Source organism: Gymnoscopelus braueri (assembly GCF_963280865.1).
Source record: "Gymnoscopelus braueri genome assembly, chromosome: 6".
In the NCBI taxonomy this organism is placed as follows: domain Eukaryota; kingdom Metazoa; phylum Chordata; class Actinopteri; order Myctophiformes; family Myctophidae; genus Gymnoscopelus; species Gymnoscopelus braueri.
Genome location: NC_137607.1, coordinates 46,139,857 through 46,146,741, shown reverse-complemented (window position 1 = coordinate 46,146,741; position 6,885 = coordinate 46,139,857).

Sequence of the window (6,885 nt, the reverse complement as noted above, 5' to 3'; positions counted from 1 at the left end):
GTCTCACTACCGGGGATTTCTCATCCCTATTTCTAATATTTGATTTGTGTTCACCAATTCTTATTTTCAATTCTCTCTTTGTTTTGCCTACATAGCAGAGTCCACATGGACATTTCAACAGGTTGACCACATATTTCGTTTTGCATGTAATTCTACTCTTGATATTAATCTTTTTGCCAGTGTGAGGGTGTAACACTGTGTCACCTTTAATCATAGCGTTACATTGAAGACAACCTGAACATGGAAAATTACCTGTAGGTGGGTCCGACATAAAATGTTTAGGAGGTACGTAACAGTCTGCTCTGACCAGTGAGTCTCTTAAATTTTGGGCTCGTTTATGTGCAAACATTGGGGGCGTTTTAAACACATGACCTATAACAGGATCAGTGGATAGAATGTACCAGTATTTTTGGACAATCTTCTTAACTTCATTACAAATTGGAGAAAAAGTGGTAGACAGCACAATTTCTGACTCTTCTGGCTGTGGAGGTTTAGAAGTCAATAAACTGGTTCTGTTGATGTTACGTACCGTACTTATTATTATAGCCTTTGGCATTGAAACATTGATTTAGATCCTTTGCTTGCTTTTCAAAAGCAGTATCTGTGCTACAAATTCTCTTAACCCTCAGTAACTGGCTATAGGGTAGGCCCTTCTTTAAACCTGGTGGGTGGTAACTGGAGAAGTGCAAGTAATTATTTCTATCGGTTTTTTTCTTGTACACAGAAGTGGACACCTGTTTGTCCATTTTAACCATTACATCCAAAAAGGAAACAGACTCCCGACTGAACTCTAAAGTGAAATCTATGGAGGACATTCTAGAATTTATGTACAAACGGAACCCCTCCAACTGGTCCGTTGTACCCGAAAATATAAGGAAGACATCGTCAATATATCGAAACCAGCATTTCAAATAGAGAGCAAACGGATTATTGTGATACACAAAATCCTCTTCGAATTTGCCCATGAATAAATTGGCATAGTTGGGTGAGCACGGGCTACCCATACTCACCCCTTGACACTGTAAGTAAAAAGCATTCTCAAATTTAAAGTAGTTCTTGTTTAAGACTAATTGAGTCATGTTTACCAAAAACTCAGTCGAGGGAGTCTGTACCTCTCTCTGATTCAAAAAGTGTGCCATGGCCTCGAGGCCTTCTTTATGGGGAACATTGGTATAAAGACTAGCAACATCCATAGTGCAGAAAATGTCTGTCGCTTGAATATCCTGAATAGAATTCAATTTATACAAAAGAATCTGTGGTGTCTTTCAAGAACAAAGGCAATAAATCAATATATTGTGACATAGGTTCTGTCAAAGATTGTGTCCCTGCCACAATAGGGCGTCCTGGAACCGGTTCGATTAAACTTTTATATACTTTAGGGAGAGTGTAGAATACTCTAATACATGATGACATTACAATATATATATCAATAGAATGCAGTGAAAATCCAACCAAAACACACAAAACACAGTAAAAAAATAACTATTATAAATTACAATATAATTAGCTGACCTCCCCCCAGTGCTTCATTGTACAGTCGTATACTGTAGCCCTCGGAATGAAGGAATTCTTGAATTTAAGCTAATGGTGCTGTTGTGGAGAGTCGTGAGGATGTGGGGGCTCCTGCCAAATTCCTCTTGCCGTCTATATATATATATATTTATAGTAGGATCAAAACTCAAGGGAGTGTAACATTCATTATTGCTCAACTGTCTAAGTATCTCTGCTCTATAAGACTCTTTATTTTGTACCACTATGGCTCCTCCCTTATCTGCATTACGTAAGACAATATTGTTATCCTTAGATAGGTCAATCAACGCTTTCCTTTCTTGAAAAGACACATTGGGATAACATTCATTCTTTTTATTATTATGATGAAATAAAAATGTAACATCTTGGTCTACCAGTCTACAGAAAGTAGCCACGAGGAATTAAAAGTAGGTGGAATGAAAGTACTTTTAGGTTTCAAAGTTTTGTTGCCCTTAGAATAAGGTGCTTGTGTAGAAACACAAGCACTTCGGAGTGCTGGCTATTACTTTATCTACTGTGAATCTTCGTGAGCCGTGCACCAGTAAACTGCATCATACACTGAGAGTGCTCGTTGTTATTTTCTATTGTAACAATCAAGGCTTCAACAGGCCACTCCCCCATAACAGCATCTTCCTGTGCAGATAAAACTAGAAAAAGTGCTCCTCAGAGCACAGGTCTCTGCCTGGTCAGGTAGGTTATTTTGGCCTCCTGGTGGCGCTATAATAGGCCAATGTGAAAAGGGTGCCATTTCTTCCTAGGCCGTGCACGGCAATCAGACACTGCATTCATGATTAAAGGCATTTTGTTCTAAAAATGTGTTTTGCTAAATTTGACCTGCTGGTGGCGCTATAACAGGCCTATGTTAAATGGGTGGCATTTGTACCTCAACTTAGTGCAAATGTGCCTTCAAAGTTTCACCGCAATCGGACGCTGCGTTCATGATTTGCGGCATTTTGTTCAAAACGGGCCACTCCTGCAAACTTTATCTTAGCCAATCAGGATGGAATGTGAAAAATCAAATAGAACCGTCTTGATCACATGACTATAGAGATCATGTGTACCGATGTGCGTGAAATTTTGATCAAATCTGAAGGCTTAATCCGCACACACACGGACACATGGACGGACAGGGGGCAAAACATACTCTCTCGCCATGCCTTTCGGCCTGGCGGAGACAACAAAGAGATATTAAAGAGATTCCAGTCATAACAGAATGTGCACATTCTGTGTGACTGGGAATCTAAAAATTAAAGCATAACATACATTTCAATATGAAGGTGTACTGCTTTACTTAAACATAATGGGGAAAATGTGTCTATAAGAGCTCTGTGACATACAGCTATTATCCTTAAATAGGAGCCAGTAACTGTGTAAACTCTCAAGAACAGATTCAGAGCTGCGCAACTGGGATAAAAAGAAAAAAGAAAAGAAAAAAATAATGGGTTAAAACTGTGTTTCATTCTTACCAGCTCAGAGAGAACACTTGAGAACACTTTGAGAATACTTTTTACCATTGTACAGTCAACCTCGTCTAGGTCCCTCAATAGAGTGATTCATCATTATACAACAATGGCTGTCTGACGTGTCTGTGTATTCTTTTGTCGTGAGTTACTCATTACTCCACCAGAAAGAGTTATTATAAAATGGGTAGTCACCCAAAAACCTATCCTATCAATGCCCTCAACGTCAAGAAGACCAAGCAGCTGATTTGTTCGACTACAGTTTCCCGACCTCTTTTTCGTGTACTCATGTGTTTTGATGTTTCTCCTAAATGTGTTCTGACGCACAGTATCGATCTGACGGGACACTGTGTTCTTTGCTAATGCTTGCTTGTCAAGCTTAGTTTCAGCCAAAACAATGGCTGCAGGGAGAGTTACATCTTTTATGATGAATACATTTCTTTTAGCCTCAAAGAGAACACAGTGGTTGCAATGGATCCAAGGACGTACACACAAAGCCATATAAACTGTATTTTTTACTGAACTGCACTGAACCTTTTTTCCCCGTTTGCCAGTGGGCTCCCCTTAACCTTAATCGAGAATGACATGCAACTGGACACTTGAGCCATGTATCCAGGTTTGCTTGCGGCAGTTGGTTTTAGCGCTGATCAGTTGCGGCGCATACATACCATGACATGGTATATGGCATGGGTCTTCAACAGGGGGTCCGGGACTAGGGGGTCCTCAGAGTTACTACAGGGGGGTCGCCAAATCTTTGTGTGATAGGGACTTTAATTTTTTAACCACTTGAACCTTTACATCCCTATTCTGGGATGAAAATAGCAGTGTCTCTGAGCTTGTAGATCGGCTATTTACGGCGAAGAGCAGACCACGTACCGAGCCAAAAGTTTAGAAGTTTAGAAATTATTGGGTGTTTAAGTCGTTAAATGTCTGAAAACACACATTTAACATGTCTGAAAACACACATTTAATATGAATGTATAGTGGGGGGTCTCTGCTCTCTCAGCTAAGGGGTCCTTGGCCTGAAAAATGATGAAGAGTAATGGTAAATGGTATTCATGAAATTACTTGGAATTTTTTCTTAACATTTTGGACATAAAATGTAATAAATCCCCAATCTTTCCACATACCCCCAGCAAGCTGCTCAAGGTAGCACTCGACTACAGGAAGCAGAGCAGAGAGAGCACGGCCCCACATCTTCATTCATTGACGGCATCACATTGGAGAGGGTCAGTGACTCACAGTGGAGAGCGTCATCTCCTAGGACATCACATGGGCCACCCACAGCACGCACGTGGCCACGATATCTCAAAAATGTACCGCCTCAGACGGCAAGAGGAATTTGGCAGGAGCCCCCACATCCTCACGACTCTCCACAACAGCACCATTAGCTTAAATTCAAGAATTCCTTCATTCCGAGGGCTACAGTATACGACTGTACAATGAAGCACTGGGGGGGAGGTCAGCTAATTATATTGTAATTTATAATAGTTATTTTTTTACTGTGTTTTGTGTGTTTTGGTTGGATTTTTTTACTTATTATAATTGATTTTCACTGCATTCTATTGATATATATATTGTAATGTCATCATGCTTCTTTTTACTGACAATCTATGAATGTATGGAAACTGGAGCTGTTGAACAGAACACATTTCCTTCGGGATAAATAAAGTATCTATCTATCTACCTACCTACCTACCAACCAAGAGCATCCTGATGAGCGGCATCACCCCCAGGTATGGGGAACCCCGGTCGAACACATGCATCGGATAGACCAGCACACTGACGGAGGTGGTAAGCTACCCTCCATCCAGGACATATGCGCCAAATGGTGCATTTAGTCAAGGCTGAGCGGATCATCCTAAAACAATTACCACCCCAGCCATAATCTCTCGTCGTTGCTGCTGAAGGCAGTCTAACGGTTGATACAGGCATATACTGGCACTATCACTGTGTGTGTGTGTGTGTGTGTGTGTGTGTGTGTGTGTGTGTGTGTGTGTGTGTGTGTGTGTGTGTGTGTGTGTGTGTGTGTGTGTGTGTGTGTGTGTGTGTGTGTGTGTGTGTGTGTGTGTGTGTGTGTGTGTGCGTGCATGCATGTGTGTGTGTGTACAGTATAAATGCATATCGTCTCTGTCGGATGGAAACCTGATATGTCCAAAACTGTTATTTTTCAGGATTCAAAATCAAAAGTATCAGATCTACAAGCTTGTGGATATACTACTTTTGATACTTTTGCGTGACACTGTAGTATGATCAAGTACACTCCATTGCTGTTACACTGGCACTATCACTTATGTATGACTGTGGATATACATTCCCACACATTTCATACATATTTGATATCTGCCGCTACACAATGTCTCCTACATGTACAAGAGACTGGTATTCTGCCTTTATTTTATTGTATTATATTTCATTCTTTGAGTGCACATTACACCTATGTGATATCATTTATTTGTATTCATATTTTATATTGTGTTTACCCACAATCTTTTACCTTTAAGTTGATAGCAACAACCACAACACAAGCACAACCGTCCCCCAGTAACCTCAGCAGAAACAGATGGCACAAACACACTATAGTACATGACACTGGATATCGTCGCTGTCGGGCTGAAACCTCCTATCTCCATATTCTAACTTTTTGTGTTTTTTCGTAATTTAACACTCTACTTTATCATACATACTACAGCGTCACACAAAAGCATCAAAAGTAGCAGATCTGCAAGCTCGAAACGCGGCGTGAAGAAACGTGTTTTGAGCTTGTAGATCTGCTACTTTTGCATTTTTTTTATTTTAATCCTGAAAAGTTACAGTTTTGGACATACGGTCTGAGGTTTCCACCCAACAGAGACAATATGTAACACTGAATGTAGACGCATGACAAGGTGTGCGTGGTCAACAGTGAAAGAAGACAGCTAATACTTATACCAACATATCATGATTCATGGTCTCATGAGTTTCCACAAGAGTGTGTGTGTGTGTGTGTGTGTGTGTGTGTGTGTGTGTGTGTGTGTGTGTGTGTGTGTGTGTGTGTGTGTGTGTGTGTGTGTGTGTGTGTGTGTGTGTGTGTGTGTGTGTGTGTGTGTGTACTCTGAAGTGGATCGACAGCCAAAAGCCTTGAGGAGACAGCATCAGACCAAGAGGCAAGTGGACAGAGAGAGAGAGAGAGAGAGAGAGAGAGAGAGAGAGAGAGAGAGAGAGGGGGGAGAGAGAGAGGCAAGGTACAGAAAGCAGTGCCTGCTGTCCACAGCTCACACTACACAGGAGAGAGCACACTGTCATCAGGGTCTACCGGCAAACTACTGAACAACAACCAGGTAAGGTTTGATTGATTGATACAGAAATGTAAACAGCATGTGGTACAGTCAGACTTTAAAGCTAAAAGGATAACACAATAAAGTCCTGGGGACTTGTTTCCATTGTGGTCCTATGTATTCAATTCATCAACATAGTATAAAAATCCACACAAAGGTCCATTAAAAACCAGCTTGTGAAAATACATTGTGCAGAAATATAAATGTAATTATATCAAATTCTATATGAATTATATGTATAAAAAACTTCTGTAATGATTACTTTTTTATTAGTATTATTCTTTTTTTCCAGTAGTATTGATTGATTGATTGATTGATTGATTGAATACTTTATTAACAGTTTTCAAAAAGGTACAGTGGTACGATTATACAATGATGCTAAAAGGATAACACAAAAAGCCCTTAGGGCTTGTTTCCATTGTGGTCCCATGTATTCAATTAATCCGAAATGATCTCATATAGCCTATTTTATAGGATTTGTTGCTGTGGTTTGGCTGCGTGTGTGTAGTCTTGATCTGATTACAGATTTCAACTTGTAGCATGCCCTGTCAAACATTCAACAAACATTGAATATTCCT